The 12,652-nt window shown below is 41.7% G+C and overlaps 1 long non-coding RNA gene across 1 annotated transcript; it reads right to left on the reverse strand.

The window, feature by feature from the left end:
* Positions 1 to 875: 875 nt before the first annotated feature.
* Positions 876 to 2,076, reverse strand: LOC111947317 (uncharacterized). Its single transcript, XR_002873121.2, has 2 exons — positions 1,673 to 2,076; positions 876 to 1,264 (listed from the first exon to the last, which is right to left on the reverse strand). It is a non-coding gene; the product is annotated as an uncharacterized LOC111947317 (long non-coding RNA).
* Positions 2,077 to 12,652: the final 10,576 nt, after the last annotated feature.

Raw genomic sequence — 12,652 nt, forward strand, 5'->3', positions numbered from 1 at the left:
CCTAATACATAGACGCCCAATCCCATAATTCAAGTCCAATTCCCCCTAGAGATGAATAAATACACATCAATTTTTTATTTTATTTTAAGAAATTAAAAACTTTTATGCTCTCGCGGGCCACATAAAATGACATGGAGGGCCACATTTGGCCCCCGGGCCTTGAGTTTGACACATGTGCCCTAAGTGATGGGGATAGACAATGGGAAACAGGCTGAGCATGAAAAAAAATGTTGTTATTGGAAACGCTAATATTTGGGACCCCCTCTCTGAGAATAGCTGCATATCCAGCCAAATGCAGCATCACAGGCGGGCAACGGCTCCACCACAGCGAAGTAGAGTTGCAGGTCCCAATATAGAGCTGCAGCAGCTGACCCAGAGGGAGAGGATCCAACCAAGGAAGCACCAGAAATAAAAATTAAAAAGAGAATTAAAAAGTAAACATAAAAGCAATGAACAAATAAACAATAAAACATTGAAATAAGAAATGTTCGAATACATAATTAATAATCTAGTGTAAATTCATAGAGCGGGTTGAAAAAAAAGAAAAATCTGTACAATACATCTGCATCTCCCCCACTTTCCCCTTACTTACCCTTGTGTGTTTTGTACCTTTTTACTACAACTGGAAACCTGCAGCACTCCCGTAGAAAACATTTGCATGAACATTTTCGCCTTACAGGCTCATCGGGCGGTTTACCATTTAAAAAGTTTGTACGGACCACCTCCGTGGCTGCACAGGTTTTCCCATTTTTCATCCGCAGACAACCTGTATCCACCCTTAACCCTTTATAGGGCACTCATTGAAATACTCTAAAATTCAAAAATTCAACCTTAGAGTGTTATTGGAGAACATGACAAGACTTCATATCATTGGGGACATTTTTCAATTTTTTTTATTTTCATGTAGAAAATCAATGCCAATGAAGTTACCATATTTGGTCACTTGCCCGTGAGTGGGAAAACAAATTCCAATAAGTATACATATATATATACATATAAGAAAAACACATATTATGTATTTGAACATTTGAACATCACTTTTAGAACATAAACGTGATAATAACAAAAAGTGCTAATAACAAAAGTGTTGAATAGACCCTCACACAACTGTGTGTGAGGGTCTGGGAATGTCCTGGTTGTTGGTGGGTGGGGCGAAGTCGGGGTCTGACACATCATCATCTTGATCCTCATCAACATCACTAATGTCAGGGTGGACTGGCACAACAGCAGTCTCCCTCCTCTTGCCATAAAAAATTGATGGAAACTTAAAATTAAACACATGCAATAAAACAACTTTCATAACATCATAAACTGACAACAATCACTCTTTATAACTATTCATAAACTAAAAACAGTGTTTAAATTCTCCCTGAATCACTGTATAGTGATATAAAACATTTGGCAACATTAAAACATAATATTCTAAGTTGTATTTCTTTATTTGTAAAGAAAATGCACTAATATGGTTTGTTAGATGCATAGGGCATATGTCCAAAAACAGACATACCAAGTAAAATTTTGTTTTTAGTGAATAGGGCGTATGATCAAATATGGTGCCTGCATTTTTCATGCCGTATTTTCACTCATTTCAATAAATTCTCCGCAAACAACTTATATGTCAACACTTAAGACAAGTATTCAACAATAAAATGTATGAGTTTCATCAACTTACCATGGTTAGTTTTGACGATTCCTTTGAAAATGTCCAGTGAACTGAGCTGCAAAAGCAACTTTTTCTGATTTTGCAGAGAAAGGGAAATTTGATGTGACCCTGCTCTGTGCTGATTGGTCAAGTTGCACAATTGAGTAACCTATAATGTAGAATGATCTTTGCTGAGTCATGGGTAAAGATCCCATGACTCTTGAACTCACTGAGACGGGGGAAGGGCGTGATAAGTAACAGGTGTGGAAATTACCAAAAACAGTCACTTGCCCTATAAAGGGTTAAGGGCAGTTGTGACTACAGCTGTACTGATCGTGGGTAAAATATTGTTCTAACTCCTGTTGCTAAAACTCTGTCTTTAAAAGGATTTTAAGTCCTATAAAGATCAAAAACCTTTTCCAGGTTTTAGATCACAAGACACAATTAATCTAGCCACAGGGGTTGCAAGCCAGTTACCTCTGTGCCGGTCCCAAGCCCGGATAAATAGAGAGGGTTGCGTCAGGAAGGGCATCCGGCGTAAAAATTGCCAAAATAACCATGCGAATCATCCACAACACTTTAGACATACCGGATCGGTCGAGGCCCGGGTCAACAACGACCGCCACCGATGCTGTTAACCTACAGGGTGTCGGTGGAAATTTGACTACTGTTGGTGGAAGAAAGAGGGGAGGCAGAAGGGTCCGTGGCCAGAGAGAGAAGGGAAAAGGCAGGAACATAGGTTTGAGAATAGGGACTCTTAACGTTGGCACAATGACAGGGAAAGGCAGAGAGCTGGCAGACATGATGGAGAGAAGGAAGGTAGATGTACTGTGTGTGCAGGAGACAAGGTGGAAGGGCAGCAAGGCACGTAGTATTGGAGGAGGATACAAACTGTTCTATCATGGTGTTGATAGGAAGAGAAACGGGGTAGGAGTGATTCTGAAGGGGGAGTTTGTAAACGGGGTTCTAGAGGTGAAAAGAGTCTCAGACAGGATGATGAGCCTAAAGTTAGAAATTGAAGGGGTGATGGTGAATGTAGTCAGTGGGTATGCGCCACAGGTTGGCTGTGAGTTAGAAGTGAAGGAGAGATTCTGGAGTGAGTTGGATGAGGTCATAGAGAGTTTTCCCAGAGGAGAGAGAGTTGTTATTGGAGCAGACTTTAATGGGCATGTTGGTGAGGGCAACAGAGGTGATGAGGAGGTGATGGGCAGGTTTGGTGTGAAGGAAAGGAATCTGGAGGGACAGATGGTGGTGGACTTTGTGAAGAGGATGGAAATGGCTGTAGTCAACACTTACTTCCAGAAGAGAGAGGAACATAGAGTGACATACAGAAGTGGAGGTAGGAGTACTCAGGTGGACTACATCCTATGTAGACGAGGTCATTTGAGAGAGGTTAATGACTGCAAAGTGGTGGTAGGAGAGAGTGTAGCCAGACAGCACCGCATGGTGGTGTGTAAAATGACTCTGGAGGTCAGGAAGAAGAAGAGAGGGAAAACAGAAAAGAAGACCAAGTGGTGGAAGCTACAGAATGAAGAAACTTGTGAGGAATTTAGGCAGAAGTTGAGGCAGGTCCTGGGTGGTCAGGATGAGCTTCCAGAGGACTGGGAAACTACAGCAGAGATTATCAGGGAAACAGGTAGGAAGGTGCTAGGTGTGTCATCTGGAAAGAGGAAAGACGGTAAAGAGACTTGGTGGTGGAATGAGGAAGTACAGGAATGCGTCCAGAGGAAGAGGTTGGCTAAAAGGAAGTGGGATGTAGAAAGGACTGAGGAAGGTAGACAGGAGTACAAGGAAGCGCAGCGTAGAGTGAAGAGAGAGGTGGCAAAGGCCAAACAGAAAGCTTACGATGAGCTATATGACAGGTTAGACACAAAGGAAGGAGAGAAGGACTTGTACAGACTAGCCAGACAGAGAGACAGAGATGGGAAGGACGTGCAACAGATAAGGGTGATTAAGGACAGAGAGGGAAAGGTGCTAACAACCCAAGAGAGTGTACAGAAAAGATGGAAGGAGTATTTTGAGGAGCTGATGAACGAGGAAAATGACAGGGAAAGAAGGGAGGAAGATGTGGTTGTTGTGGAGCAGGAAGTAGCAGAGATTGGAAAGGATGAGGTTAGGAAGGCTCTGAAAAGGATGAAGAGCGGAAAGGCCGTCGGTCCTGATGACGTACCTGTGGAGGTATGGAAGTGCCTAGGAGAGACAGCAGTGGAATTTCTAACAAGGTTGTTCAATAGGATTTTAGAGAGTGAGAAGATGCCTGAGGAATGGAGGAGAAGCGTTCTGGTCCCGATCTTTAAGAACAAGGGTGACATGCAGAACTGCAGCAACTATAGAGGAATAAAGTTGATGAGCCACACAATGAAGCTGTGGGAAAGAGTAGTGGAAGCCAGGCTTAGGAAGAAGGTGGAGATTTGTGAGCAGCAGTATGGTTTCATGCCCCGTAAGAGCACCACTGATGCCATTTTTGCTTTGAGAATGTTGATGGAAAAGTACAGAGAAGGTCAGAAGGAGCTGCATTGTGTGTTCGTAGATTTAGAGAAGGCGTATGACAGGGTGCCGAGGGAGGAGCTGTGGTACTGTATGAGGTCGTCTGGAGTGGCAGAGAAGTATGTCAGAGTAGTTCAGGACATGTATGAGAGAAGTATGACAGTGGTGAGATGTGCTGTAGGTCAGACAGAGGAGTTCAAGGTGGAGGTGGGACTACACCAAGGATCAGCTTTGAGTCCTTTTTTGTTTGCTATGCTGATGGACAGGCTGACAGACGAGGTAAGACAGGAATCTCCCTGGACAATGATGTTTGCGGATGACATTGTAATTTGCAGTGAGAGTAGAGAGCAGGTGGAGGAACAGCTAGAGAGGTGGAGGTTTGCTCTGGAAAGAAGAGGTATGAAGGTCAGTCGTAGTAAGAGAGAATACATGTGTCTGAACGAGAGGGATCAAGGTAGAAGCGTTAGGTTACAGGGGACTGAGGTGAAGAAGGTGCAGGAGTTTAAGTACTTGGGGTCAACAGTTCAGTGTGATGGGGATTGTGGAAAAGAGGTGAAGAGGCGAGTGCAGGCAGGTTGGAGCGGTTGGAGGAAAGTGTCAGGAGTGTTGTGTGACAGAAGAGTGCCAGCAAGACTCAAAGGAAAGGTGTACAAGACAGTGGTGAGACCAGCTCTGCTCTATGGGTTAGAGACGGTAGCAGTGAGACAGAGACAAGAGGCTGAGATGGAGGTAGCAGAGATGAAGATGTTGAGGTTCTCCTTAGGAGTGACCAGGTTAGACAGGATAAGGAACGAGTACATCAGAGGGACGGCCCATGTTGCCTGTGTTAGCGACAAAGTCAGAGAAGCCAGACTGAGATGGTTTGGACATGTTCAGAGGAGGGATAGTGGATATATTGGTAGAAGGATGTTGGAGATGGAGCTGCCTGGCCGGAGGGCAAGAGGACGGCCAAAGAGGAGATATATGGATGTCTTAACAGAGGACATGAAGTTGGCTAACGTTAGGGTAGAAGATGTTCATGATAGAGTGAGGTGGAAAAGGATGATTCGCTGTGGCGACCCCTGATGGGAAAAGCCGAAAGAGAAAGAAGAGATCACAAGACACAATTCTAACCTTTACATTCCATTGTAAACAAAATTACACAACAAAAAGAGACAAATGACCTCCTCACATTAATACACTTTAACAGAAAGGAAATTCTGCTCTTTTCTTGCTGTTTTTTTCTCCCAAAACAGAAGAACCTTCAATCCTGTTCAGCCTTTTGTTCAACCAACTATCATTTAATGGCGAATAAACTGTTTAACTGAGAATGCATACACAGCTATGGCCACAAACACCATGGAAAGAAATCAAAGACCAGCTTGAATTTAGGCAAGAGAACCAAATGCAGATGTTTCCCAGAGCAAGAGAGTCTGCCTGGGTACATGGCTGGGTGTGTTTGCTGGTGGAGGAGCAGAGGCTGGCTGTGAGGCTGGAACGGAGGCTTGAGGAGAGCCCAGTGGTATTCCTGTACTCTCACAGCTTTTCCTCCCCTTTAGGACATCTTGCTTTTTTCAGACTAGACATAATACTTTCACAGAGACAAATACAGAACTACAGTATAATAATAATGAAATCTCTTTATTTAATTTAGGTTTGAGGATGAAACCTGATTTTGACAGAGAACTCGGAAAAAACAAAAGAAAAGAAGTTTCTCTCAGATTCCGTCCTGATCTGAAACCGACTGCTTTGTTGCTAGAGTAGCTCTTCAGGGAGTCTAAACCTGTCATTCAGGAGTGTTGCAGTCAGCCAGAGCATCAAATCAACCACAACCACATCAATAAACCAGAAACAAGTGAAACTGAGTTAAACATCTGCTCAATATGTGCGAACATAAACAAAAATTCAGAGCTGCACTGACTGTCAGAAAGAATGAAATCTTAGGCTCAGTTCTGCGCTCTCCTTCACCCTGTCATACTGCTCTGTCACACTTGAATGTTTTTGGAGAAAATTCTTGTTTTTTTTTTTTTTTTTTCATTTTGTAAACACAGATTCCAGAACTGTTTAATGTCTTTATTGATTTTCATACTTGGTAAAAAAAAGTTCTGTACAGCAAGATAACATAAAACAAGCAAATTATTTTAAAGATGGGGTGACATCCTCCACCCCACTCCCCAGCCCCCCAACCTTAGAAGTACCGGTTCAGCACCAACACCTATAAAATCCAAATCCATCACTGCCCTGACCTCACTGTAAAGGATCATATTCATGATTTCCTAATTTTTCTTTGTGAAAAAAAAAAGTTCAGTTATTCATTTGTATCAATATAAACAAACACACACAAAGGAAGTATACAGCAATGTAGATGTTTTGTAGACTCCTTTATTTTGCTAACATGTTTATTCACATGCTTTCTGTAAAATGCCATACTTCATTTTTTTTCTTTTTCTCTTTTTAAACTTGTTCTGTCCAACAGCTGAGCAAACAGATTAGAGCTGAAGGCCATTTGTGTTGGACAGGTTTTACTAACACAAAAAGAGGTTATATAACTTTGAGAAACCAGATTGTAAATTAGTATAAACCCCTTTTTGTTGTATTATTTTTTATTTATTTGTCACATTTAGTGTGTGTGGGGAGGGAGAGGGGAAGAATTCGAGAGGGGGGGGGTGGAAGAGAGTAAAGGGAAGAGAGATGAGAAAGTGGGGGATACAAGCGCTGATTTGAATGACTTATTTTAAGCTGTAACAATTATACCAGATCTGCTGGAAAGACAAATATTACATCAAAGGTGAAAATCTGACACGAAGATGAGCGGAAAACATCTGTCCATCATACTTCAAATTCAGCTGATACTTTTGCATCCAATAGATGACCTCCTAGAAAAAATTCTGAAGCATTGCACTGGAGTGAACCAATAGGATGAAAGGCTTTAATGCTTCATGAAGCTTCATCTCCCCATCACTACAGAAAATCATCCAAGGGCCTAAGATCCAAAGTCACTTAAATACATTTTCACCAGAGAGGCCATAAATGCAACGCACAAAACCACAGCAGCAAAGTTTTGGAAAGGAAAAACAGGGAACTCCCACTCTGGCTGTAGATGCAAAAGCGACTTTATGGCACCGAGCAGCAGAGCAGCACCTGCTAATTAGGCTACAACAGGTGAGATGAATCAGCTCAACTACCTGGCAAACCTGCCTTCTGCCAGAGGAAGGGGCGTCTCATGACACATGGACCCAGATATCCATTTCTGTAACTAAGTTAATGACAACTGCAAATACTTTTCTGAGGTTGAAATTAATTCTCAAACTGATTCAGCCGTTAATCTACAAGAAACTGTCAAATATTCACTTTAACATTAGAAGCAGTCACACTAATTTCCATTAACTGAAGGATCATCTTAATAGGATGACGAGCAGGTTTGAGGTAATAGCACTCTCTGAAACATGGTTCAATAGATATAAAGCCGAAGACTTCTACTAAATTAATATTTATACCAAACAAATTGTGAAGGATTTTGGAATGTGTATCTGTTAAAAGTGATATGTGGGAAAGCAGAAACATCCTTGCTGGATTTTTGTTGTTAATAAAATTCTTCTCTTGTCTTATTTTGCTATTCTACATTTGTTTTCACTTGTCAAAAATAAATATTTGTCTTTGACTTTTTTAATTCAAATAATTGCAGACATCTTATTTTTAGACACACTTTTTCCAGTTATTACACAGCCAAGCAGAATTACCGTTGTTTGACACAACGGTAATCGCCATACTGATGGATAATATTATCACTGATAACTTGGAAGTAGTTGCCCAAAGTGGCTTACAGCGCATTCCAAATTATTATGCAAATTCTATTTAAAAGCCAAATAGATTAAATTCTTTGCTTTTTAATCAAACTCATGGATGATATTGTGTCTGAAAGTCCTTGATAGCCTTATTACCTCCATGTACAATAAACAGGTCTGCACAGCTGCATTAATAGATCTGGCCAAAGCATTTGGCTCAGTAAAACCACCTAGTCCTCTTGCAGAGGCTTTCCAGCATTGGCCTGGCTAGACGTTGCATAAAATGGTTTACCAGCTATCTCAATAACCATGCATAAGGAGTGACGTCAGAAAACTTTATGTCAGACCCTTTTATCATCTCGCAGAGTGTGGCTCAAGGTTCCATCTTGGCCTGACCTTGTTCTCCATATACAGAAATGATGTGGCTGAAGCTATTGGGGCTTCTCAGATAAATTTTTACGCTGATGATGCCATAATTTACTCATGCGGCCCTTCACTTCACTTCACGGCACGTGTCAAAGTCAACTCCCATGGACCACATGCGGCCCGCCATATAATTTTATCCGACCCGCGAGATCATTTTATATTACTATTATTAATGGCCCAGCGAAATGTTGTGCTGATAATATATCAAGCTGATAATGTATACAGATCCCATAACATAGCTCAACACCTCCGCTAGCCCTGAGGATGCCAAAGAGAAAGTCAATTCTGAATACACAGTATGTAAAAAAAAACTGATTGGAGACAGAGTAAATGTTTATTGAGATTACAGTGTGTCTCATTTATGGAGCGAATGTTGCTGTAATCAAAGAATATAATCTAAGACGGAACTATAAGACAAACATCAAATACGCACTTTGCTTAGAAGTTGAGCACTATGAGTTTGACCGGCGCTTTGGTAACTTTGGTAACAAAAAAAGGAATTTTGAGGTCTTTCGTAACCAATTTACCGTCGATGTGGAAACTGCACCTGTGCAGATTCAAATGGAGCTGATTAAGCTGCAGTGTTTTGGTACACTGAAGGCAAAGTACGACACTAATTCCATTCAATTTTATTTAAATAGCCCAATATTTACAACAATAGTCATCTCAATGAGCTTCATACCGGTAACTGTGTAATAAACATGAATCATAGAGAACATAAAGTCATAGAATTCAATAGGTAATGGACTAAACTAAACAAAACAGACTAAACAAAACTGGGCATCCCTGACCTTAGACCCTCCTTCACGGTAAGGAAAAACTCATAAAAAAAGCTCAGGGGTGTCCACATGAAGGAGGGATCATCCCTCAGGACAAACAGGCAATGTTTCAGAACTCTAAGAGAAGAATTAGCTTATCTAACTCTACAACTACATGTTTGAATAGTCCAGCAGATGGGCCTCATCCAGATAAGTAGGGGGGATGGCTGGGGGCGTGAGACAAGCCAGAAGTAGGGTACACAACCAAGTGCAGGAGCAGGAGCAGAGACGAGGTACATGGTCAGGTACAGGAGCACAGACGAGCCAGACACTAGCCATTGACAACAAAGGATTCTGATTCTGAGTTATACTACAATGAGCCCTGTACAGGCCCTTGATAAATGCATTATGGGCATTAATGACTGGATGGACCACAACTTATTTCAGTTAAACAAAAATAAAACTTAGGTTATTGTCTTTTGGGGCTTAGAAAGGGGTGGAGGTTGCTACAGAGCTACAGAGTTCATCTAAAAACCATCAACCAGGCCAGAAACTTTGATGTAGTCGTGGACACATACCTTCATTTCGATTAACATGTTAAAGCAATCACAAAATCTGCTTACTATCAGCTTATTTCAGTGTTTCATATTTCAATGATTAAGCATCTGATGTCTTGTCAGGACCTGGAGAAACTGGTTCATCTTTAGTCAACTGTAACAGTGTTTTTACAGGACGACCAAAAAATTCACTCAGGAAACTACAGCTCATTCAGAACTCCGCTGCTCAGAGTCTCACAAGGACCAAAACAATAGACCACAGCAGTCCAGGTATGAGGTCTTTCCACTGGCTAGCTGTGTGCCAGTTGATAGACTTTAGAGATCTGTTACTGGTTTACAACTTTTTAAATCGTTTAGCATACTTACCCAGTATGTACCAGCCAGACCTCTCTGCTCATCTGGATCCGGTCTTTTGTCAGTTCCTATTGCCAAAACCACACATGGAGAAGCTGCATTCCGCTTCTATGCTCTATATGTCTAGGAAAGAATTCCACAAAGCCTTAGATCAGCTGAAGCTCTGTTTATTTAAATCCAGATAAAGACCGATTTGTTCTCAGCTACATTTGATTAGTATGTATCCAAAAGTTTACATCTGCACAGGTACTTTAAGGTGACTTTAAATTCAGTTCTTTTTTACTTTCTTTTTATTTTACTGATCACGCCTTTAATGTTTCTTTTAAATGTTTTATACAGTGTTTGCTGTAAAGTACATAGAATCTGCTATACAAATAAATATGCCTTGCCTGGTCTAAAGGACAACTAATGGAGGTTCCCGGGACCTCTCAAAATCCAGGGGACAGTAGCTGACATAAAGGTAGTCTGCCAGTAATACAAAGAGTTATCATCAAGGAGGCTTTTAGAGGAAGCAGCCATTGGGTCAGCTTTGACCAGAGACATGCTCTAGTGGACCACACAGATGAGCTGTGGTTACTTCAATTGGTTCCAGAGAACGAGTGAAAGGCAGATGTTCTGCACTTATGTTAGCTTTAGCTCTAAGGACGATAGGAGCTGGAGGACCACAACTGTAAAGAAAACATGAATTAATCACAATAATTTTAGCTGCCAGAAACCTTAAACTGTTAGTTATTCCTGCAGTTTGTCTTAAAGAAGGTAACGGTTTGCCAAACATCTTCTGGCCTACAATCTTTCCTTTTTTTAGAGACACATGTAACAATGAGTTTTGATTTCAAATACAAACCTCAAGTAAAACCTTCTCTTACTATGGCTTTTTGGCTGTTTGGCAAAAACAATGTTCATTTACACAATCATTTTCTAACTTGTTTAAATTCCTTAAATAAGCCTACAAGAAGTTGCTCTCAAAATAAACATCTTAATGTCTCTTGACATCAGCAACTCTTCAATAAATAGCTGAGCACGAACAGCCAGTTTTCATATATCGCTTTGTACCTTTGTAATCTAACCTCGAAATTTAGGACTAATGTTTTGCTACAGATTTAAAATAAAAGTGGGTGGGGTGTCTTTATGCTTAGGGTGACATTAATTAAAGTAATCCATTTATAAAGAGATGATGTCAATGCCACAAACTCCTCCTTTGTTACCACTCTTAGTGTTTCTCACTCATGGAGTCTGGCAAATCAATTTGCATCTGCAAGATTAAGGAATTTATGTGCGCAATCAGATAATAAGCAGCAGAGCCAGAAAAGCTGAGCTTTGAGTGAAGATGACAGCTAGAACTAAAGAAAATCTCATCACACGCTTTCTACTCTCACCTGCAAGTAAATTAGAAACAGAAACCAGCAGACGAACTGTGGAGGAATCTGTGCCTGCTTGCATGCATATTCTAATGGATTATATGACGTAGATTGAGGTTCCACATCCAGAAGGAGCTTTGTCTGCAGAATGAGAAAAGAAAAACATTATATGTGTGATTCTTTGATCAGTACACAACATCCACATAGACTTGATGAAAACAAGATGGTTGAAAGAGGTGGGATGAAAAACAGTCAGTACAATGATGACCCCTGACCTTTCAGAATGACACATTCTGTAGTTCCAGTGGCTGCGTGACATGTTGGTATCAGAGTAATCGATTTCTCTGTGTGCATTAACTTTGCTAATGCATGAGGCAGTATGGTCCCGTTTTGAAGGACATGAGAATATGACGACAAACACCAAGGTGTCACGGTGCCTGTCAGTTCACCTCCCCCTCCCTCAGCTCCTGCGCCTGCTCTGCTGATTGGAACCAGCTGACCTTCATCTCCTCATCACCCTGCCAGTCTTCTTAAGGGATCTTCTCACCAGAATTCAGCGCCAGTTTGTTATACTCGCTCCGGTGCTCATGTCTGGCCTTTTAGTATTTACCTTCCAAGCTAAGTTACTTGACTCACCACGCTCTGCATTTACCTTCAGGTTCCCTCTCCACTGGTCTCGCTGGTTTCATCATCCTGAGCTCTCCACCGTGCCCCACGCTGATCCCGCCGTCCTCGGCGTCCACACCTCGCCTCAAGCCGCTCCACCGTCCTCGGCGTCCACGTCCTGCCTCAGGCTGGTTCCACCGTCCTCGGTGCCCACGCCTTGCCTCAAGCGGATTCCTTACGTCCGTCCCAAGAACTATAGGTCCCCACCTGAAGAGGATTCAAACACGAAACTCTGTAAAAATAAATCTCTTCTAAAAACCACCTCTCGGATCGTGAGTTGCTTCCGGGTTTCAGCGTCTGGGTTAGTCACGTTTACGACGTCAGTCATGACACAAGGACCCAAATGCAGGAAGGTACGTTTTCACAAGAGGCTTTAATCACAGAAACTTTGTGCAAGACACACAGGAAACCAACACAGTATTACAACACTTGTGACATTGGTAGAGCTCCCCAGATACTTGAGACATAACCAACCAACTGAAAACATCTGCATCCAATTAGGAGCAGCAGCCTGCAATACCAAAGCACCCAAAGACCGTGACAAGAACCGTTTTTGGCACGGGCAATACTGGCAATTGCCCGGGGCAAAAAATTAAAAGGGGGGAGTTTAAAAGTCTTAAAAGATTAGCTTTAATGTGCT

This window comes from Oryzias latipes, chromosome 4 (assembly GCF_053564925.1).
Source record: "Oryzias latipes strain Hd-rR chromosome 4, Olatipes_Hd-rR_3.1".
NCBI classification, from domain to species: domain Eukaryota; kingdom Metazoa; phylum Chordata; class Actinopteri; order Beloniformes; family Adrianichthyidae; genus Oryzias; species Oryzias latipes.